Genomic DNA, 24,189 nt, shown 5'->3' on the forward strand with positions numbered 1-24,189 from the left:
TAATCTCTGATGATGGTTTGAATTTCTGTGGCATCTGTAGTGATATCCCCTTTATCATTTTTTATTGCATCTATTTGGTTATTCTCTCTTTTCTTTTTTATTAGTTTGGCTAGTGGTCTGTCTATTTTGTTGATCTTTTCAAAAAACCATCTCCTGCATTTATCGATTTTTTGTAGGGTTTTTCCTGTCTCTATCTTTTTTTCTTTATTAATGTAGCTATTGGTCTAATTTTTTCGACTCTTGAAATTATTGATGTTTTGTATATTTTTTGGTGTGTCTCCATCTCCTTTATTTTATCTCTGATTTTGTTTACTTCTTGTCTTCTGCTAGCTTTGGGATTGGTTTTCTCTTGCTCGTGTAATTCTTGTAATTGTGATGTTAGGTTGTTGAGATCTTCTTAACTTATTGATGTGGTGATTAGTGCTATAAATTTCCCTCTTAACACTGCCTTAGCTGTGTCCCAAAGATTCTGGTTTGTTGTGTCTTTGTTCTCATCAGTTTCAAAGAACTTCTTGATATCTTCTTTAATTTGATTATTTACCCAAGAGTGGTTCAGGAGCCATTTGTCTAATTTCTATATAGTTGTATGATTTTCAGCAATTTCCTTAGCCTTGATTTCTATTTTTAATTACACTGTGGTCCAAAACTGTGGTTGGTATGATTTGTGGTGTTTTGTTTTGTTTTTTTTTTTTGAATTTGCTGAGGTTGTCTTATGTCCAATTGCATGGTTGATTTTAGAGTATGTACCATATGGCAATGAAAATAATATATACTCTGTTGTCTTTTATGGAGAGTTCTGTAAATGTGTATTAGGTCCATTTGGTTGAGTATTTAGTTCAGGTCCTGATTTTCTGTTTTGTTTGTTTGTTTTTTTGAAACTTAATGATTTTTTTCACATTAGCAGTGGGGTGTTAAAGTCTCCCACTATTACTGTGTGTGAAGAAAAGGCTCTTCATAGATCTCAAGGAACTTGCTTTATGAATGTGAGTTCACCTGTGTTGGGTGCATATGGATTTTGGATAGTTAAGTCTTGTTGAATTGAACTCTTTACCATTATATAATGCCTTTCTTTGTCCTTTTTGATCTTTGTTGGTTTGGAATCTGTTTTCTCTGAAATTAGGATTGTAACCCCTGCTTTTTTTCTGTTTTCCATTTGCTTGGTAGATTTTTCTCCATCCCTTTATTTTGGGCCTATGGGTGTCATTGCATATGAGATGGGTCTCTTAAAAACAGCATAACATTGGGCCTTGCTTCTTTATCTAGGCTGCCTGTCTGTGCCTTTTACTTGGGAATTTAGCCCATTTCCATTCAAGGTTGGTATTGATATGTCTGGATTTTATTCTGTCATTATGTTAACTAGTTATTATACATACTTGTTTTTTGTGATTGCTTTTTATTGTCACTGGTCTATGTATTTAAGTGTGTTCTTGTAGTGGCTTGTAATGATCTTTCCTTTTGATATTTAATGTTTCCTTCAGGAGATCTTATAAGGCAGGCCTGGAGGTAATGAATTCCCTAAGCATTTGCTTTTCTGGAAAGGATTTTTGTTTGCTTATGAAGTTTAGTTTTGCTGGATATGAAAATTTTAATTGGCATTTCTTTTTTTTTAAGAATTTTGAATATTGGCTCCCAATCTCTTCTGACTTGTATGATTCCTGCTGAGAGGTCCACTGTTGGTCTGATGGGCTTCTCTTTGTATGTGACCTGACCTTTCTCTCTAGTTGCTTTAACATTTTTTCTTTCATTTTGACCTTGGAGAATATCATGGTTATGTGATATTCTTATGAATTACCTTGTGTGGGTTCTCTGCATTTCCTGAATTCAAATATTGGCCTCTCTAGCTAAGTTTGGAAAGTCCTCATGGATGATATCTTGAAATATAATTTCCAAGTTGCTTCCATTCTTCTCATCTCTTTTAGGGACATCAATGAGTCATGGATTTGGTCTCTTTACATAATCTTATATTTCTCAGAGGTTTTGTTCATTCCTTTTCATTCTTTTTTCTTTATTTTTGTCTGAATGTCTTATTTCAGAAAGGCAGTCTTCAAGCTCTCAGATTATTTCTTCCTCTTGGTCCATTCTGCTATTAATAGTTGTGATAGTATAATGAAATTCTTGTAGCATGTCTTTTCTGTTCTATCAGGTTAGTTATGTTCTTTTTTTTGTACTTTAAGTTTTGGGGTACATGTGCAATTCTTGCAGGATTGTTGCATAGGTACACACCTGTCATGGTGGTTTGCATCTTCCATCCCCCCATCACCTACCTCAGGAATTTCTCCCAATGTTATCCCTCCCCAATCCCCTACCCACTGCTGTCCCTCCCCTAGGCCCCCACCCCCAACACACCCCAGTGTGTGATGTTCCCCTTCCTGTGCCCATGTGTTCTCATTGTTCAACTACCAACTTTTAGTGAAAAGATGCAGTGTTTGGATTTCTGTTCTTGTATCAGTTTGCCGAGAATGATAGTTTCCAGATTCATCCATGCCCCTACAAAGGACATGAACCCGTCATTTTTTATGGCTGCATAGTATTCTGTGGTGTATATGTGCCACATTTTCTTTGTCCAGTTTATCATTGATGGGCATTTGAATTGGTTCCAGGTCTTTGCTATTGTAAACAGTGCCACAATGAACATCTGTATGCGTGTGTTTTTATAATAGAATGATTTATAATCCTTTGGGTATATACCCAGTAATGGGATTGCTGGGTCAAATCAGATTTCTATTTCTACATCCTTGAGGAATGGCCACACTGTTACACTCCACCAACAGTGTAAAAGCATTCCTGTTTATCCACATCCTCTCCAGCACCTGTTGCCTCTAGATTTTTTTAATGGTTGTCATTCTAACTGGCGTGAGATGGTATCTCAATGTGGTTTTGATTTTCATTTCTCTAATGACCAGTAATGCTGAGCATTTTTTATATGTTTCTTGGCCTCATAAATGTCTTCTTTTGAGAGTTTCTGTTCATATCCTTCTCCCATTTATGAATGGGTTTGCTTTTTCTTGTAAATCTGCTTTAGTTATTTGTAGATTCTGGATATTAGCCCTTTCTATTGGTTACTGGTTCACTCTAATGATTGTTTCTTTTGCTGTGCAGAAACTCTCAAGTTTAATTAGACCCCATTTATCTATTTTGACTTTTGTTGCCATTGCTTTTGGTGTTTTAGTCATGAAGTCCTTGCCTATGCCTATGTGCTGAATGGTTTTGCCTAGGTTTTCTTTTAGGGTTTTTATAGTTTTAGGTCTTATGTTTAAATCTTTGATCCATCTGGAGTTAATTTTAGTGTAAGGTGTAAGGAAGGGGTCCAGTTTCAGCTTTCTGCACATGACTAGCCAATTTTCCCAACACCATTTATGAAACAGGGAATCCTTTCCCCATTGCTTGTTTCTGTCAGGTTTGTCAAAGATCAGATGGTTGTAGATGTGTAGCATTACTTCTGAAGCCTATGTTTTGTTCCGTTGGTCTATATCTCTGTTTTGGTACCAGTACCATGCTGTTTTGATTACAGTAGCCTTGTAGTATAGCTTGAAGTCAGGTAGCGTGATGCCTCCAACTTTGTTCTTTTTGCTTAGGATTGTCTTGGCTATCTGGTCTCTCTTTTGGTTTCATATGAAGTTTAAAGTGGTTTTTCCCAGTTCTGTGAAGAAGGTCCATGGTAGCTTGATGGGGATAGCATTGAATCTACAAATTACTTTGGGCAGTATGGCCATTTTTATGATACTGCTTCTTCCTAACCATGAGCATGGAATGTTTTTCCATCTGTTTGTGTCCTCTCTTATTTCCTTGAGCAGTGGTTTGTAGATCTTTTTGAAGAAGTCCTTCACATATTTTGTTAATTGTATTCCTAGTTATTTTATTCTCTTTGTAGCAATTGTGAATGGGGGTTTGCTTATAATTTGGCTATTTGTCTGTTATTGGTGTGTAGGAGTGCTTGTGATGTCTGCACATTGATTTTGTATTCTGAGACTTTACTGAAGTTGCTTATCAGCTTGAGGAGATTTTGGGCTGAGATGATGGGGTCTTTTAAATATATAATCATGTCATCTGCAAATAGAGACAATTTGACTTCCTCTTTTCCTATTTGAATACCCTTTATTTTTTTTCTTGCCTGATTGCTCTGCCTAGAACTTCTAATACTATATTGAATGGAAATGGTAAGAGAGGGCATTCTTGGCTAGTGCCAGATTTAAGAGGGAATGCTTCCAGTTTTTGCCCAATTACTATGATATTGGCTGTGGGTTTTTCATTAATAGCTTTTATTATTTTGAAGTATATTCCATCGATACCTAGTTTATTGAGAGTTTTTAGCATAAAGGGCTGTGAATTTTATTGAAAACCTTCCTTGCATCTATTAAGTTGATACTGTGGTTTTGCCTTTGGTTCTGTTTATGTGATGGATTACATTTATAGATGTGTATATGTTGAACAAGGCTTGCAAACCCGGGATGAAACCTACTTGTTTGTGATGGAGAAGCTTTTTGATGTGCTGTTGGATTCAGTTTGCCAGCATTTTATTGAAGATTTTTGCATCGATATTCATCATGGATATTGGCCTGAAGTTTTCTTTTTTAGTTGTATCTCTGCCAGGTTTTGGTATTAGAATGATGTTGATCTCACAAAATGAGTTAGGGAGAATTCTCTCTTTTTGTATTGTTTGGAATAGTTTCAGAAGGAATGGTACCACCTCCTCTTTGTACGTCTGGTAGAATTTGGCTGTGAACCCATCTTGACCTGCAATTTTTTTGCTTGGTAGGCTATTAATTGCTGCTTCAACTTCAGACCGTGTTGTTGGTCTATTCAGGGATTCAACTTCTCCCTGGTTTAGTCTTGGGAGGGTGTAAGTATCCAGGAATTTATCAGTTTCTTCCAGGTTTACCGCTTTATGTGCATAGAGTTGTTTCTATTAATATGTGATGGTAGTTTGTATTTCTGTGGAATCGGTGTTGATCTCCCCTTTATCATTTTTTATTGCATCTATCCGATTCTTCTCTCTCTTTTTTTTATTAGTCTGGCCAGAAGTCTATTTTCTTGATCTTTTCAAAATACCAGATCCTGGATTTATTGCTGTTTTTAAGGGATTTTTGTGTCTTTGTCTCCTTCAGCTCTGCTCTGATCTTAGTTATTTCTTGTCTTCTGATAGCTTTTGTATTTTTTTTGATCTTGCTCCTCTAGCTCTTTCAATTTTGATGATGGGTTGTCGATTTTAGATCTTTCCTCACTTCCCTTGTGGTCATTTATTGCTATAAATTTCCCTCTAGATACTGCTTTAAATGTGTCCCAGAGATTCTGGTACATTGTGTCTTTGTTCTCATTGGTTTCAAAGAACATCTTTATTTCTGTCTTTATTTCATTGTTTATCCAGTCGTCATTCAGGAGAAAGTTATTCAGTTTTCACATAGTTGTGTGGTTTGGGGTGAGTTTCTTAATCCCGAGTTCTAATGTGATTCTACTGTGGTCTGAGACTGTTTGTTATGATTTCTGTTCTTTTCCATTTGCTGAGGAGTGATTTACTTCCAATTATGTGGTCAATTTTAAAGTGAGTGTGATATGGTGCTGAGAAGAATGTATATTCTGTGGATTTGGGGTGGAGAGTTCCGTAGATGTTTATTAGGTTCGCTTGGTCCAGATCTGCCTTCAAGTTCTGGATGTACTTATTGATTTTCTGTCTTGTTGATCTGTCTAATATTGACAATAGAGTGTTAAAGTCTCCCACTATTATTCCGTGGGAGTCTAAGTCTCTTTGTACGTCATTAAGAACTTGCTTTATGTATCTGGGTGCTCCTTTATTGGGTGCATATATATGTAGGATAGTTAGCTCTTCTTGTTGCATTCATCCTTTTACCGTTATGTAATGCCCTTCTTTGTCTCTTTTGATCTTTGTTGGTTTAAAGTCCGTTTTATTAGTGACTAGGATTGCAACACCTGTTTTGTTTTTTTTCTCTCCATTTTCTTGGTAAATCTTCCATCCCTTTATTTTGAGTCTATGTTTGTCTTTGCTCATGAGATGGGTCTCCTGAGTACAGCACACCGATGGGTTTTGACTTTTTTCCAATTTGCTAGTCTGTATCTTTTGATTGGGGCATTTAGGCCATTTATATTTAATGTTAATATTGTTGTGTGTGAGTTTGATCCTGCCGTTTTGTTACTGGCTGGTTGTTTTGCCCTTTAGTTGATGTAGTTTCTTCATTGCATCCTTGGTCTTTACCATTTGGTACATTTTTGCAGTGTCTGGTACTGGTTGTTCCTTTTCGTGTTTATTGTTTTCTTCAGAAGCTCTTGTAAGGCAGGCTTGGTGGTGACAAAATCTCTCAGCAATTCCTTGTACGTAAAGGATTTTATTTCTTCTTCACTTATGAAGCTTAGTTTGGCTGGATATGAAATTCTGGGTTGAAAATTCTTTTCTTTATGGATGTTGAATATTGGCCCTTACTCTATTCTGGCTTGTAGGGTTTCTGCTGCGAGATCTGCTGTGAGTCTGATGGGCTTCCCTTTGTGGGTGACCCGACCTTTCTCTCTGGCTGCCCTTAGCATTTTTTCCTTCATTTAAACCCTGGTGAATCTCATGATTATTTGTCTTGGCGTTGCTCTTCTTTTTTTTTTTTTCTTCCTTTTTTCTAAATTGTATTTTGGGTTCTGTTGTACATGTGCACATCCTGCATCCTAAGGATTCTTGCATAGGTACATACATGCTATGGTGGTTTGCTGTCTCCATCTCCTGACCCCTCCATCACCTACATCAGGTGTTTCTCCTGGTTATATCCCTCTCCATCGTACCTGCTACCCCTGCTTCCCCTCCCCCACCCTCACATTTAGCCCAGTGAGTGTTGTTCTCTTCCCTGTGCCCAAGTGTTCTCATTGTTCATCACCTGCCTATGAGAGAAAACATGCGGTGTTTGGTTTTCTGTTCTTGTGTCAGTTTGGTGAGAATGCTGGTTTCTAGATTCATCCATGTCTCTACAAAGGACATGAAATCATTGTTTTTAATGACTGCATAGGATTCCATGTTGTATATGTGCCACATTTTCTTTGTCCAGTTCTATCATTGATGGGCATTTGGATTGGTTACAGGTCTTTGGTATTGTAAACAGTGCTGCAACAAACTTATGTGTGTATGTGTCTTTATAATAGAGTGATTCATAATCCTTTGGGTATATACCCAGTAATGGGATTGCTGGGTGAAATGGAATTTCTATTTCTAGATCCTTGAGGAATCTCCACACTGTCTTCCATAATGGTTGAACTAACTTACACTCCCACCAACAGTGTAAAAGTGTTCCTTTTTCTCCACATTCTCTCCAGCATCTGTTGTCTCCAGATTTTTTAATGATTGCTATTCTAACCAGTGTGAGATGGTATCCCAATGTGGTTTTGATTTGCATTTATCTAATGACCAGTGATGATGAGCATGTTTTCATATGTTTGTTGGCCACATAAATGTCTTCTTTTGAAAAATGTCTGTTCATATCCTTCACCCACTTTTCAATGTTTTTTTTTTCTTGTAAATCTGTTTTAGTTCTTTGTAGATTCTGGATTTTAGCTCTTTGTCAGATGGGTAGATTGCAAAAATTTTTTCCCATTCTGTTGGTTGCTGGTTCACTCTAATGATTATTTATTTTGCTGTGCAGAAACTCTTAAGTTTAATTAGATCCTATTTGTCTGTTTTGGCTTTCGTTGCCATTGCTTTTGGTGTTTTAATCATGAAGTCCTTGCCTGTGCCTATGTCATGGATGGTGTCATGGATGGTGTTGCCTAGGTTTTCTTCTAGGGTTTTATGGCATTTCTATGTTTAAATCTTTAATCCATCTGGAGTAAATTTTTGTATAAGGTGTAAGAAAGTGGTCCAGTTTCAGCTTCATACATATGGATAGCCAGTTTTCCCAACACCATTTATTAAACAGGGAATCCTTTCCCCATTGCTTTTGTCCAGTTTGTCAAAGATCAGATGGTTGTTAATGTGTGGCATTGTTTCCAAAGCCTCTGTTCTGTTCCACTGGTCTATATCTCTGTTTTGGTACTAGTACCACGCTGTTTTGATTACTGTAGGCTTGTAGTATAGTTTGTAGTCAGGATTGCTCTTCTTGAGGAATATCTTTGTGGTGTTCTCTGTATGTCCTAGATTTGAATGTTGGCCTGCCTCGCTATGTTGGGGAAGTTCTCCCAGATAATACCCTGACAAGTGTTTTTGAGCTTGGATTCATACTCCCCATCACATTCAGGTACACCAATCAAACATAGATTCAGTCTTTTCACATAATTCCATATTTCTTGGATGTGTTGTTCATTTCTTTTCACTCTTTTTTCTCTAATCTTGTCTTTTTTACTTCATTGAGTTGATCTTCAATCTTTGATATCATTTCTTCTGCTTGATCAATTTGGCTATTGAAACTTGTGTATGCTTTACGAAGTTCTCGTGCTGTGTTTTTCAGCTCCATTAAGTTGTTTATGTTTTTCTCTAAGCTGTTTATTCTAGTTAGCATTTCGTCTACCCTTTTTTCAAGGTTTTTAGTTTCTTTGCATTGGGTTAGAACATGTTCTTTTAGCTCAGAGAAGTTTGTTATTAGCCACCTTCTGAAGCCTGCTTCTGTCAATTTGTCAAACTCAATCTCCATCCTGTTTTGTTGCCTTGCTGGTAAGGAGTTGTGATCCCTTGGAAGAGGAGAGGCGTTCTGGTCTTTGATGGTTTCATCCTTTTTGTGCTGGTTTCTTCCCATTATTGTGGATTTATCTACTTTTGATCTTTGAAGTTTGTTGATTTTGGATGGGTTCTTTGAGTGGACGTTCTTTCTGTTGATGTTGAAGCTATTTCTTTTTGATTTTTAGTTTTCCTTCTAACAAGTCCCTCTGCTGTAGGATATCTGGAAGTCTACTCCAGACCTTGCTTGCCTGGGAATCATCCTTGGGGGTTGCAGAATAGCAGGGATTGCTGCCTGATCTTTCCTCCAGTATGTTCATCCCAGAAGGGCACCCGCCAGGTTTTAGCCAGAGCTCTTCGTATGAGGCATCCTTTTGGTTATACAGGGGTCAGAGATCCGCTTGAGGAGGCAGTCTGTCCCTTGTCTGCCTGCAGAGGTCTTGCTGGGCTGTCACAGACTCAGTCCAGCTGCTGTGTAATCTTCCTCTGGCTTTTGTTTACACTGGTAGGTTTAGACACACCTCAGCAATGGCAGACGCCCTTCCCCACACCAAGCTCAATCATCCCGGGTGGAGCTCGAACTAATGTCCTGGCTGTGAAACTCTCAAGTGAGAGGACTTCAGTTTGCTTGTCTTTTTGGGAGTAGGACCCTCCCAGCCATATCACCTATCTCCCTGCTTTCAGCTCCCCCTCTTTCTGGGGATCGGGTAGCTCCGTCCCATAGGTGATCTTGGTGCTAATCAAAACATCCATCCTGTTCTGTGCTGACAACCCATGGCACTGGCCCTAGCTGCCACTCAGATCTGTGCTGGTAACTCATGGGGCTTTTCAGCCCAATTGGGATCTCCTGTTCTGTGGGTTGCAGAGGCTGTGGGAGAAGCGCAGTATCGAACCAGAGTGCTGGGGCAGGGGGGACGTTCCTGATCCTATAGTCAGTTGCACTTCCTGGTTGGGGCAGTGCCCCACTCTGCCTTGGTTTGCCCTCCTGGGGCTACACCCTGTGTCCAACCAGTCCCATTGAAATGAACCTGGTACCTAGGTTGGAAATGCAGAGATCACTTACCTTCTACATCTCTCTCTGGGAACTGCACTCTGGAGCTGTTCCTATTCAGCCATCTTGACAGAATACCCTATATTCTTTTCTATACAAGCTATTTTGCCTGTCAGCTCCTGTAACGTTTCAGTCCACATTCTTAATGTTTCTGTAATTTCAACCATCTCAGCCTGGTTCAGAACCCTTGCTAGAGGGCTAGTGTGATCATTTGTAGAGAAGAATGCACTCTGGCTTTTTAAGCTATCAGATTTCTTATGCTGGTTCTTTCTCATCTTTGTGGGCTGATGTTCTTTTAGTCTTTGAGGTTACTGTCCTATGGATGATTTTTTTTTCTTTTGTTTGATGACCTTGATAGTTTGATTGTGGTATTTGGTGAGTACAGTCAACTTGCTTTGTTTCTGGAAGATATTAGGGGAGCAGGGCTCACTCTGATGGGTGGTGGCAGCCAAAGCATTTCATAGGGCTGTGGCAGTGGGATCTGTTCTTGTTCACATGACCTACCAGCAGTGGCAGCAGCAACACTGTGGGGTGCATGCTTGTTGGTTACCACAGGATATTAGCAGATGCCAGAATGCAGTCCTCCATATGGGTGTTTGCAGGAGCAGAGGAGGTAGCATGGCTTGGAGAGTTGGAGAACCCTAACTTGTTACTGTGCACCTGGTAATGCCAGTGTTGGTGTCAGCACAGGGGTGGGTGTTGGCAGGAGCAGTACTGTGTTTGCCCCTGTGCACATTCACACAGCTGGATATGGCCTCTCAGGGTGGCAGAGGATCTTCTGTTTTCTGGGCCTAGTTTCACTCCAGTAGCAATATTGGCACAGAGGCAGGATGCTAATGGGGCAGTGCTGATAGGTTCTTCGCCCACAAAGACTCTGACTGCAGTGTCGGTACAGTTGGGGAATGGGAGGAAGAATGCCGTCACACTGGCAGCAGTGGCAGTGCAAGGTGCACATCCACATGCACACACATACACTGGTGGGACAGAGAAGGCAAGGTATATCAATGCACATGCCTAGTAGCCAAGCAATGTGGGGTGTGTTCATGTGCTTGTGGGAAGCTGCAGTGCAGTGTGGGAGGGGACAGGCTGTTATGTATCTGTGGGAGACCTTCTGCTGGAACTCTTTTCTGGTCAGGTATGGTTCACCAGTGCAAGATCTACAATGTAGACCCCCAGGGCACCAGAAGCCACACTGCAAGCATGTGCAGTCGGGCTGGAGCCGTGGGAGAGGCCAGCAGATATAGGGGTATTCAGGTTGGACTATCAAGTGGTGTTCAGGTTGGACTGGCTTTGTGTAATAGGCCAGAAAATTCTGTAGAGTTTAGGTCTGACAGTTCCTCTAGTGCCAAAGTTTCCTATGGGAGCAATTTGAGCCTAGGAAGGTGGCCATTCATGGCTGTGCTCCACTATAGACATTTCCACATCAAACCCTCTGGGCTCTACACCAGCTGGAGTGCTGTCCCTACCACGTCTCTAAATAACTTTCCCTGCCAAGTCAAGTGTCCATGGTAGGGGAGGGGTCTCCTCCTGTCAGAATTCCAGAAGCCCATTGTAGAGCATGTTGCTCCTTGCCAGTTCAACTCACTAATTCCCCCAGAGTTGTTGGAGGCCAAGAACAAGTTCTGGTGCACTGTAGCCCTGTGCATTGTTCTCAGCTTCCTCCTCCTTCAGCCAAGCTTCTATGTCTTCCCTCTGTCCACTCCTAGTGCCATACCTCTGAAGATCTGTTAGGAGTGTACCAGTTGCCCTGGTCCCTCAGTGGCAGCTGGTTCACCTGGCTGCATCTAGTCAGTCATCTTGCCCAGCTTCTCCAGTATTACAACATTTTGTTTTGTCTATATGTTTACTTTTGGCAGTGGAGGTTATACTTTCATTTGTCTTTGTGCTGTTTTCTATTTATATCAACTTTGAAGGACTCACTTTAGCATTTTTCACCACATCTATTGGTGATGAACTCTCGCTGCTTTTGTTTATATGGGAAATTATTTCCTTTTTATTTAGAAAGACAGTTTTTTTGGATATATTGTTGGTTAACATTTTTTTATTACTTCAAATCTATCATATAATTCCTTTCTGCCCTGAAAGATTTCTGCTGATAAATCTACTGATGGTTTTATGGGACTGTCTTGTATATCATGAGTCACGTCTTCTTTCAAAATTTTCCCTTTGTCTTTGACATTTGACGATTTAGTCATAATGTAGTCAGTTTGAAGTCCTTTGGGTTCCTCTTAGTTGGGTTCTGTTGGGCTTCTTGAGTTTGGATGTCCATATTCTTTCTGGGATATTTAGGCTATTATTTCCTTAAATAAATGTTCTGTCTCGCTTTCTTTTCATATCATATTGTATATATTGGTCCACTTGATTTTGTCCCTTAAGTCCTTTCAGACTTTCTGAACTCCCTTTTATTCTTTTTGTTCCTCTGACTAATAATTTCAAATTACCCGGATTCAAATTTGCTGCTTCTTTCTTCTGGTTGATTAAGTGTGCTATTGAAACTGTCTAGTGAATTTTTCAGTTTACTTATTGTATTATTTAGCTTAAAATTTTCTGTTTGGCTCTTTTTATGTTTTACGTTGATTTGTAGTTTTCATTTTATTCATGTATTATATTTTTCTGAGCTTGTTGAGCATCTTTATGATGGATATTTGAATTATTTGTCAGATAATTCATATACCTCCTTTACTTTAGGGTCAGTTCCTAGAGACTTATTTTGTTGTTTTGGCTTTGTGCCATGTTTCCTTGTTTCTTTGTTTGCTTTGTACCTTTGTGTTGGATCCATGCATTTAAGAAAATGGCCACTTCTCCAAGTCTTTATAGATTGGCTTTATACAAGGAAAGACCTTCACAAATCAGCCTAATTAGAGATTCTGGGGTCCTCTTAGATATTTTCTGTGTATATTTCTTCTCTGGATTTGTGTATGCAAATTTTTAATTAAAGAGACTTGCTAGTTCTCATCTCCCTTTAGTTATTAGTGTCCCCAAAGCTTCTAGAGTGTACTGAACCATATCAGTGTTTTTAATCTAGTAAAATAGATTACAGTCTGTTTTAAAGTAAAGCAAGTTTCTTGGTCAGACCCCAAAAAGCTATAACATTGAACACACACTTTACTCTTCTGTCTCCCCTCCCGGATGGAGAAACCTTTGAGCTATGTTAACCTCTGTCTTCTCTACTGCATGTCCTGCGGAATAGCAGCAAATCATTCACATCTCTTTTGTTTTCAGCATTCCTCAGACATCTAGAGTATGACAGCCCTGTCAGCCTTCTGAGGCAGATGAGACACAAACCTATTTCTCGATCAGTTCCCCCAAAAAGACAGAATGTGGGACACAGGCCACAACATTTTCCCTTTCTAGAGAGAAGCTGAGACTTGGGAGTTTTCACCCTCTCGTTCTATGCCAAGCTGGGAGGAGGGATTATGGTGAGTGAGTGCTTTTTGTCTAAACTTTCACTCTTGTTCTCAGTAACCTTAAACCTAGCACACGTTTTCACGAGTGTCCCGATACAGGAAAGACAGAAATTATTTCCTCAGCTTTCCCCCCAAAAAATATTCATGTTGGACATACGTTTCAGCCTTCTTCTTTTCCTCTCTAGGAAGAAGCCAAGAATTGGGAGTTTTCTTCTGATCATGCTATGCTGAGTTGGGCAGAGAGACCATGGCAAGTGAGTACCATGAATTTTCATACCAGCTTCAGTGTGGCTGGTTTTTAGCTTGTTTGTGATGCAGGAGCCTTTTAACTAGTTTCTGGATTTCTCTTTAAGGGAGTTGATCTGTGTATTTCTGCTTGTTGAATTGGTGCCCCTTGGGGGAAGGAAGTTCTCTGACTTTCTTTCTATTCTTTCTGCCATCTTGCTGACATTACCAGTCTCTATTTTATTATTTGTTTTCTTTTGTTTCTTCTCTTTCTTCTTCCTTTTTTTTGAGACAAGGTCTTGCTCTATTACCTAGGCTGCTGGAGTTCACTGATGCAATCAGATCATTGCAGCCCTGAAATCCTGGTCTCAAGTGACCCTGTAGCTAAGACTGCAGGCATGTGTCACCACACCTGGCTTTTTGTTTCATTGTTGTAGAGATCAGATCTCACCATGTTACCCAGGCTGGTCTCAAACTCCTGGATGCAAACAATCCTTCCACCTCAGTCTTCCAAAGCACTGGGATTACAGGAATGAGCTACCATGCCTGGCTTGTTGCCTCTGTTTCTTGTTATTATTCAAATACTGTTTCAGCCAAACATTCTTTCTCATCTCCAACTGGGATTCTGATAACATTTAGTTGTCTTATCTTTTGTTATTGTTCCACAGATCCCTGAGGCTCTCTCTCTCTCTTTTTTTTTTAATACTATTTTCTCTGTTTGGATTGAGTAAGTTTTGTTGATATATCTTTAACTTAACTGATTCTGTTGTTTCTCACCTCTAATCTAGTATTGAATCCATCTGGAGAGTTTTTAATTTAATTTTGGCTGTTATATTTTTTAATTCTATAATTTACATTTGATTCTTTTAAAAAATAAATCCTATGTCTTTGTTTGCATTTGTTTAAAGATATTTTTAATTACTTGTTGAAGCACTTTTATGACAGCAGTTTTAGCACCTTTATCAGATGATTCCAACTTCAGAGTAATCTTGGTATTAGTGTCAGTTAATTATATTTTCTCAGTCAAATTATCGTTTTCCTAGTTCTTTGCATAAGGAGTGATTTTCCATTTCATCATGGATATTTTGGTTACTATTTTAGGAATCTCTTGAACCTGTTTAAATCTTCTGTTTTAGCAAGCAATGATCCTTTTTAGGTTTAGAATATAGGTTCTGGCCTACTATTGTGGGGTTTAAACTAATGACAAATTAGTTTTCAGAGCCATTTTAATGCCATTATGATGTGTTTTGTCCTTCTGATGCTGCTGCAGCTCCCATTCATTCCCTATTAGTGCCATCTGCCATGGCACAAAGTACTTTCCTGGGCCACCTGGTGTCATTGAGCCACCTTATCCTGCAGAGTTTGAGGCAGAAGCCACTGGGACTGGGTCTTCTTATGCCAGTTAATAGAGGACTAGGAAATGGTGGTGTCCTCCTGGGTTTGGAATGGAAATTCGGTGGGACCAGCCTTTCTCTGCTTCCAATGCAAGTAAACCAGCCTGCAAGTGCTACAGGTGTTGAGCCAGGCTTGAGTTGAACTGCTGGAGCTTCTCTGCTACTTCTGTGAGCTATCAGTGTTCTAGTTGTGGATCAGGAGTTAAGATGGCACATCAGGGTTTGGAAGCTACTTATGTGAACCGATCAGCTCACATGCTGATTTTCTTGTTTTGGGTGGAAGTTGGATCTTCCAGGACCTTTGCAGCTGCCTCTCTGTGCAAATCAGGTTATCCTCAGGAACCTTGGTTGTAGAACAGGAGTTGGGGCTCTCCACTAAGGTCCCTGTTGGGCTTTTTACCAGAATGTAAGCCAGAGAAAGCAAGGTTAAATTTGTTTTTGTTTTTGTTGTTGTCATTGTTGTTGTTTATGCCTGTTGGCAGTTCTGTATTGCAGGTCTCCCCAATGCCTAGTTTGGGATATTTAGGAAGTAAAACGAAAACTCAGGGAACTCATAGCGCTCTTATTCCTCATATCTTTAGGTTGCTAATTCATACACTTTCTTACCATATTTTAGAATCCTTTTATTATTTCTGTTCAGTAATTTTCAGAGTTTTTAGTTCAGTTTAGAGGATGGTAGCATGGAAAAGTAAGTCTACACCATCTTGTTCCAGAGATTCTGGACATATTTTAATGGTAAAACTAACAAGATTTGGTGATGGGTTGCATTTTGGATGTGAGAGAAAGAGATTCAATGGTTGTTTCAAGGATTTTATCCTAAGCAACAAAGTTAGTGGTGGCACCATCTACCAAGAAGGGAAACACTGGAGGAAAACCAGGTTTGGTGGGATTAGGGCTGGGAATTAAAAGTTTGTTACGTTTGAGATATGTGAGTGACAATGTCTAACACGAAGTTGGGTTTACCAATATGTATTTCAAGGATGGAGTTATTGACCTTAAATAAGAAGTAGAGAAAGAAAGAGATAGCGGTAGAAAGTTTATTCAGAGATAATAACAGAGAAGTCCCAAACCTAGAAAAAAGACATTATAAGAAATTTATTTCCTCAGCTTTCCCCCCAAAAAATATTCATGCTATGCTGAGTTGGGCAGAGAGACTATGGCAAGTGAGTACCATGAATTTTCATACCAGCTTCAGTGTGGCTGGTTTTTAGCTTGTCTGTGATGCAGGAGCCTTTTAACTAGTTTCTGGATTTCTCTTTAAGGGAGTTGATCTGTGTATTTCTGCTTGTTGAATTGGTGCCCCTTGGGGGAAGGAAGTTCTCTGACTTTCTTTCTATTCTTTCTGCCATCTTGCTGACATTACCAGTCTCTATTTACAATTTGTAATCCGATGACTTCCAAACTTATAACTCAGGAAGTAAAAGAATCTAATGAAAGAGATGAGAATGAGTAGCTGGTAAGGTAGGAGGAACATAAGAACCAATTATTGTCATGAAATCCAAGTGAAGTAGATGTTTCCAGAATGAAGACATAACCAATTGTCATAAATGTTGCTGAGAGATCAAGCTAGATGTAGTTTGAGGACTGAATATAGGATTTGGAAATATGGAGATTATCAGTGATCTTAGTGAGAGAGATTTCAGTGGATCCTTGAAATCAAAGTGATTTAAGTATTTTCAGGAGTGACAATACATGGTATGGAGACAGGGAGAACAGACAGCTCTCTTGAGGAATTTTCTTTTGTTTTAATTTTTTGGGTACATGGTAGGTGTATATAGTAATTTGGTACATGAGACATTTTGATATAGGCATGTAGCACATAGCAATCACATTGTAGAAAATGGGTCATCCATACCCTCAAGCATTTATCCTTTGTGTTAAAACAATCCAATTATACTTTTTAAGTTAATTTAAAATGTACGATTAAATTATTATTTGCTATAGTCACCATTTTTTGCTATCAAGTATTATATCTCATTCATTCTTTCTTTCTAATTTTTGTACCCATTAGTTATCCTCATTTTCCCCAAAACCCCCCACTACCTTTCTCAGCCTCTGGTAACCATCCTTCGACTCTCTATCTCCACAAGTTCAATTGTAGATTCCACAAATGAGTGAAAACATGTGATGTTTCTCTTTCTGCACCTGGCTTATTTCACTTTACATAATGACTGTATCATGTGGTTTGAGTGCCAACTGAGTGACAGTACAAGAGAACACTAGGTAGACTTGTAAGGTTTTTGACTTCAGTCTCTAACACTTGGATGGCACCTCTGGACCCACTTGGGACCTAAGGGACCTCGCTGCCCTGAAGGAAAAAATACAGGCCTGGCCTAGCTTGCTTTGCCACCTTCTGTTTAAGGAGCCCCAAGGCCTGGAGTGAACATAGGCAATAGCCAAGAAGTGGTTACATTAGGCCTTGGGGAAGACCTAGTGCTGTACTGGATTCAGATCTGACCCAGCACAGTCATAGTGGTGGTGGCCACAGGGGCGCTTATGTCATTCCACCCCTACTATAGGTTGCTCAGAGTGCAGAAAGAGACTCTGTGTGGGAGAAAGAAAGTGAAGAGTGTAAGCATACACCTGGTAATCCAAAGAATTTTTCTGAATTTTGTCCGAGACCATCAAGGCAGTACCTCTATAAGTCTGCAAGAACCACTGAACTGGGGTTACCCACAAAAGCAGATACAGATTAGAACACAACATGTCAATACTTTCAAATATCTGAAAAGCCTCCCCAAGAAGGAAAAGTACAAACAAGTTCAGACAGTGAAGACTACAATAAATCCTTAACTCTTCAATACCCAAACACTAAAGGAAATATACTAGCATCAACACTACCCAAGAAAACATGACCTCACCAAGTGAACTAATTAAGCCACCAGGGGCTAATCCCAATAAACAGAGATATATGATCTTTCAGACAGATAATTCAAAATAACTGTGTTGAGGAAACTCATAGAAATTCAAGATAACACAGAGTTGGAGTTCAGATTTCTCTCATATATATTTAACAAAGAGATTAAAATAATTTTTAAAAATTAAGCAGAAATTCTGCAGCTGAAAAATTCAGTTGACATACTGAAGACTGCATCAGAGCCTCTCAACAGCATAATTGACCAAACAGAAAAAAGAGTAATGAGCTTGAAGCCAGACTTTTCGAAAATACAGTTAGAGGAAACAAAATAAAAAAGAATAAAATCAATGAAGCACATGTATAGAATCTAGAAAGTATCCTCAAAAGGGCAAATCTAAGAGTTATTGACCTTAAATAAGAAGTAGAGAAAGAAAGAGATAGCGGTAGAAAGTTTATTCAGAGATAATAACAGAGAAGTCCCAAACCTAGAAAAAAGATATTATAAGAAATTTACAGATCACCAAGCAGATTTAACTGAAAGAAGACTACCTCAAGGCATTTAATAATCCAACTCCCAAAGGTCTAGGATAAAGAAAAAATTCTAAAAGCAGCAAGAGAAAAGAAACAATTAACATGTCCAAATATCTGGCAGTAGATATTTCAGTAGAAACCTTACAGGCTAGGAGAGAGGGCATGATATATTAGAAGTGCTAAAGAAAAGCAAAAAACAAAATAAAAGTAAAACTCTCACTCTATAATAGTATATCTCGTGAAAATATCCTTCAAACATGAAGGAGAAATAAAGACTTTTGAGCAGTGCAGCTACGGTGGTGGCAGCGGTGGCAGTGGTTGCGATTTGGAGCCATTGAGATGCCTCTGTGGCAGCTCATGGCACAAGTGGCTTGTGTGGATGTGGGTACAGGCGTCCAATCAGTAAGCTCAACCTTGGCATCCACAGCCCCAGCAGATGTGTCCAGAAGCCCCAAGGCATCCTCCCCCACCCACTGGCCTGGGAGCACGGCTTGCGTCCACCGCCTGCATCCCCATGCTGCCGCATCTCCGCACCACCTCCCGGGCTTTGGACCCCCAGCTGCGCCCTGAAACATGACTCATGATTTCAAATCTGGAGACCTCATCTTCGCCAAGATGAAAGGTTATCCCCATTGACCAGCTTGAGTAGGTGAAGATTATGATGGAGCTATAAAGCCACCTACAAACAAACTACCCATTTTCTTTTTTGGAACCCATGAGACTGCTTTTTTAGGACCAAAGGATATATTTTCTTACTTCAAAAATAAGGAAAAGTATGACAAACCAAATAAAAGAAAAGGTTTTAATGAAGATTTATGGGAGATAGATAACAATCCAAAAGTGAAATTTTCAAGTCAACAGTCAACAACTAAACAATCAAATGCATCATCTGATGTTGAAGTTGAAGAAAAGGAAACCAGTGTTTCAAAGGAAGATACCATGAAGTAAAGGCCAGACATGAGGATGTGACTAAAGCAGTTGACATAACTACTCCGAAAGCTGCCAGAGGAGAGCGAAAGAGAAAGATAGAAAAACAAGTAGAAACTGAGAAGGCTGGAATAGTGACAACAACAACAGCATCTGTTAATCTAAAAGTGAGTCCTAAAAGAGGACGACCTGCAGCTACAGAAGTCAAGATTCCAAAACCAAGAGGCAGACCCAAAGTGGTTAAACAGTTCTGTCCTTCAGAGAGTGACATTGTTACTGAAGAGGACAAAAGAAAAAGGGTCAAGAAGAAAAACAACCTAAAAAGCAGCTTAAGAAGGAGGAAGAGGGTCAGAAGGAAGAAGATAAGCCAAGAAAAGAGCCAGACCAAAAAGAGGGGAAGAAAGAAGTTGAATCAAAAAGGAAAAATTTAGCTAAAACAAGGGTTACATCAACCTCTGATTCTGAAGAAGAAGGATATGATCAAGAAGGTGAAAAGAAGAGAAAAGGTGGGAGGAACTTTCAGACTACTCACAGAAGGAATATGCTGAAAAGCCAACATGAGACAGAAGCAGCAGATCGAAAATGCAAGCAAGAGGAACAAATGGAAACTGAGCAGTGGAATAAAGATGAAGAATAGAAGCCAGAAGTTAAAAAAGTGGAGAAGCGAGAAACATCAATGGATTCTCAACTTCAAAGGGTACATGCTGAGATTAAAAATTCACTCAAAATTGATAATCTTGATGTGTACAGATGCATTGAGGCCTTGGATTAACTTGCTTCACCTCAGGTCACAATGCAACAAGCTCAGAAAAACAGAGATGATTACTACACAGAAAAAAATACAGTGATTCAAAGTTAGGTTATCATAAAAAGTCTACAATGTTGTATAACAAGTTTAAGAAACATGTTTTTGGTTGGTGAAGGCAATTCTGTGATCACACAAGTGCTGAATAAATCTCTTGCTGAACAACAACAGCATGAGGAAGTGAATAAAACCAAAGATCAAGGGAAGAAAGGGCCAAACAAAAAGCTAGAAAGGGAGTAAACGGGTCAAAGACTCTAAATGGGGGATCTGATGCTCAAGACGGTAACCAACCACAACATAACGGGGAGAGCAATGAAGAGAGCTAAGACAACCATGAAGGCAGCATGAAGAAAAAGCCATCTAGTGAAGAGAGAGAGACTGAAATATCTCTGAAGGATTCTACACTAGGTAACTAAGTTGACATACCTGGAATGTAGAGAACACTTGAGAAGTTTGTAATGGTTTTCATTTGAAATAGACTGATGGAAATTTTAAATTGTTGTAAGCATAGGTTTTGATGTTGAAAACTTGTTTTGAGGGAGAAAATCCCTTTATCTTTGTTTTAAAGTAATTAAACATTATCTCTAAGTGTACTTGTGCAGTATTAACAGCTACATTATACAGTAAATGTGAGGTAAAATCCATTTAGAAAATGGTAAACTGCTTTTCCAGACATGGTTGTAGCATATTTTCAATTAGTGTGTGTATTTTACTGTGTAATCGATAGTAGAACAAAGTTACATTTTTAAAACTGCTACTTGTATAAACCTTTCCTCCTTTCCCAAATACCATGGGTTTTGTGCATAGTTTTTACAAACCTTGGATTTACCAGACTGTCTTTTCACTGTTTGTGGGTTTTGTAGAAGTCGAGCATTTTTATGGTAGATAAAATGTTACTTTATAAAAGTACTCCCCTTTTATCAAAAGTTAATTTTAATCTCACAGTCTACATTGTGCTACATCATCTGGCTTCTTTGGAACAATGTGTGGTCTGTATGTTTTTTTTTTTTTTTGGTATGACAACTGGTTAACCAACTGACATTGAATTGATTGAGAATTCTATAAATTATAAAACTTACATTAATGTTTGAAGGTAATTTTGTTTTGTGGCTGGACATTCAGTGAAGTCTTATGACTTCTCTGCAGATAACAGACTGGGTATATATAGGAATGAATCTGGCTTTAGGGTTAAATCATTTAAGGTCCTTTTACAGGCAGGCAGTAGTAACTAAAACTGAAAACTAAACAAGTTTATTTTTGAGAATGGCTCAAGTTTCTATGTTGTTAAAAATGTCTTTAAGAAGTCACTAAATTGTTCTTAATTGGAAGAAAAAAATCTATGATGCTTATACAATAAATACAATAAATGCTATATAAGGAAACTTACCTATTTGAAAGCATGGCTATATTGGAAGTTTTATTTTCATTTCTAGATTCCAGTAATACAAACATTAGTTGTTTCAACATAGTACTTTGATAGTCTGTACATTGACGTGTATGGACTAAATCAGGGTGAAATCAATGTTACAAAATTTAAGAGTATGTTAACTAAAGGATAGCATTTCTAAAATATTTTGAATATTAGGTCATTTGGCATTTTTCAATAAGTAGGCTACTTCTCATGTTTTGAAACTATATGAATATGGAAGAAATGGCTTAAGACCAGCATCTGTTTATGTCATTGTATGGTTAACCCTCTAGGATAACTGTTTTCATCTACAGAATTGAACTTTTGTTTTTAAGAGGTCTTACAGTGGAACTAGGAATCACTGTTTTGAGAGAACCTGCATATATACCAGTCATTATTTGTTTGGTCCTTATACAGTTTTAACTTAGATTTATTCTAGTTAAGCCATAAGTTTCAACATTTAAACTTGATTTGATTAAAGAATTTTTCTGTCAAACTCTACTAATAAATTACTTTCTTGCTATTTACAAGAGTAAGTGATGGAATGCTGGGTTTGCTGCCAAGGAAATAATTTCATAGTTAACTGGTCACAGAGGCTGTGTTCTTTTGGGAAACAGGGTAACTAAACAGTACACTTCAGATGATAAAAATAAAGGAAATGTTATTTAGAATAGTATATCTGGTAAAAATATCCCTCAAATGTGAAGGGGAAATAAAGACTTTCCCAGATAAATAAAAGCTAAGGGATTTCACCAATAACAGACCTATCCTACAAGAAATGCTAAAGGGAGTACTTCAACTAGTAAGAAAAAGATGTTAATAAGCAATAAGTAATCACCTGAAGGTACAAAACTCACTGGTAATAGTAAGTATACAGAAAAACAGACTATTATAACATGTTGTGGTGTGTAAACTACTTATATCTTAAGTAGAAAGACTAAATGAAGAATCAATAAAAAATAATAACTACAACAACTTTTTAAGACATAGTACAATAAGATATTAGTAGAAACAGTAAAAAGTTAAAAGCTGGAAACCATCATTCTCAGTAAACTGACACAAGAATAGAAAACCAAACACCACATGTTCTTACTCATAAGTGGGTATTGAACAATGAGAACACATGTACACAGGGATGGGAACATCACACACTGGGGCCTGTTGGGGGATGTAGGGCTAGGGGAGGGATAGCAGGGGGTGGGGGAATAGGGAAGAGATACCATTGTACATTAGGAAATACCTAATGTAGATGATGGGGTGATGGATGCAGCAAACTGCCATGGCACAAGTATGCCTATGTAACAAATCTGCACGTTCTGCACACGTACCACAGATCTTAAAGCATAATAAAAAATATATAAGTTCTAAAAAGTTAAAAAGCAAGGGGATAAAGTTAGTTCATAGACTTTCTATTAATTTTCTTTTTGCCTTTTTTTTAATGCAAAGACTGTTATGTAGTTATCAGATTAGAATAATGGGTTATAAGATAGTTTTGCAAGCTTTAAAACTTGGGTAAACTCCAAGCCAAAAAACATACAGATACATAAAAAATAAAAATAAATAAATAAAATTAGTTTTATCACCAGAGAAAGTCACCTTCAGTAAAGAAAGACAGCAAGAAAAGAAAGAAGAAAGTGAAGATCACAGGACAACCAGAAAACAAATATCAAACTGGCATGAGTGAGTTCTTGCTTATCAATAATAACATCAAATTTAAATGGAATAAACTCCTCCATCAAAACATATAGAGTAGCTGATTGGATGAAAAAAGAAGACCCATTGATCGGTTGCCTACATGAAACACACATTACCTATAAAGACACACAGTCTGAAAATTATGAGATGGAAAAAGATATTCAATGACAATGGAAACCAAAAAAGAGCAGGAATAGCTATAATCGTATCAGACAAAATAGATTTCAGTATTAAAACTACAAGAAGAAATCCAGATCACTGTAAAATGATAAAAAGGTCAAATCAACAAGATGATAACAATTTAAAGTATAAATGGACCCCACAATGGAGCATCCAGGTATATAAAGCAAATATTATTAGTGCTAAAGAGAGAGATAGACCTTAATACAATAATAGCTAGAGACTTCAACACCCCACTTCCAGCAGTGGATAGATTTTTCCAGACAGAAAGTCAACAAAACATAATCAGACTTAATCTAAACTGTAGACCAAATGGATCTAATAGATATTTACAGAACTTATCATCCAGTGGCTGCAGAATACACACTCTTTTTCTCAGCACATGGAGTATTCTCAAGGATAGACCATAAGTTACAACAAATTGAAATAATATCAAACATCTTCTCTGACCACAATGGAATAAAACTAGTTATTAATAACAAGAGGAATTTGGGAAACTACACAGATACACAGAAATTTAAAAATGTGCTTCTGAATGACCAGTGGTCAATTAAGAAATTAAGAAGGAAATTGAAAAATGTGTTAAAACAAATGAAAATGGAAACACAACATACCAAAACTTATGTGATATAGCAAAAGCAGTCCTAAGAGGGGAATATATATGTACAAGTGTCTACATCAAAAAGAGGAAAACTTTGAAACAAATAATCTGGTAATTCATCTTAAAGGACTAGAAAAGCAAGTACAAACCAAACCGAAAATTAGTAGAATAAAATTAATAGTAAAGATCAGAGTAGAAATGAATGAAATTAAATGAAAAAAACAATACAAAAGATCTAGGAAACAAAAAGTTACTTTTTTGAAAAGTTAAGCAAAATTTACAAACGTTTAGCCAAACTAAGAAAAAGTAGAGAAGATACAATAAAATCAGAAGTAAAAAAGGAGACATTACAACTGATACTACAGAAATCCAAAGGATCATTAGTGGCTATGATGAGCAACTATGTCAATGAAATGGAAAATTTAGGAGAAATGGACAATTTCCTAGACACATACAACATATCCAGTTTGAAC

The 24,189-nt window shown here is 38.1% G+C and overlaps 1 protein-coding gene and 1 pseudogene across 4 annotated transcripts in view; both read left to right on the forward strand.

Moving 5' to 3' along the window:
* Positions 1-24,189, forward strand: part of ZC3H12B (zinc finger CCCH-type containing 12B) — a 479,271-nt gene that overhangs the window by 39,085 nt on the left and 415,997 nt on the right. For 2 of the 4 annotated variants that reach the window (XM_064367730.1, XM_064367731.1), the window contains exon 2: positions 13,279-13,347. The gene's annotated coding sequence lies outside the window, so the exon portion shown is untranslated. Of the gene's footprint in view, positions 1-11,885; positions 13,106-13,278; positions 13,348-24,189 lie in introns of those variants that run through there. The other 2 variants (XM_064367732.1, XM_064367729.1) reach the window with 2 other exon arrangements.
* LOC105723004 (PC4 and SFRS1-interacting protein-like) lies at positions 17,125-20,797 on the forward strand (annotated as a pseudogene).

This window comes from Aotus nancymaae, unplaced genomic scaffold, assembly GCF_030222135.1.
Source record: "Aotus nancymaae isolate 86718 unplaced genomic scaffold, 86718_ANA_hifiasm-v0.15.2.pri h1tg000073l, whole genome shotgun sequence".
NCBI classification, from domain to species: Eukaryota; Metazoa; Chordata; class Mammalia; order Primates; family Aotidae; genus Aotus; species Aotus nancymaae.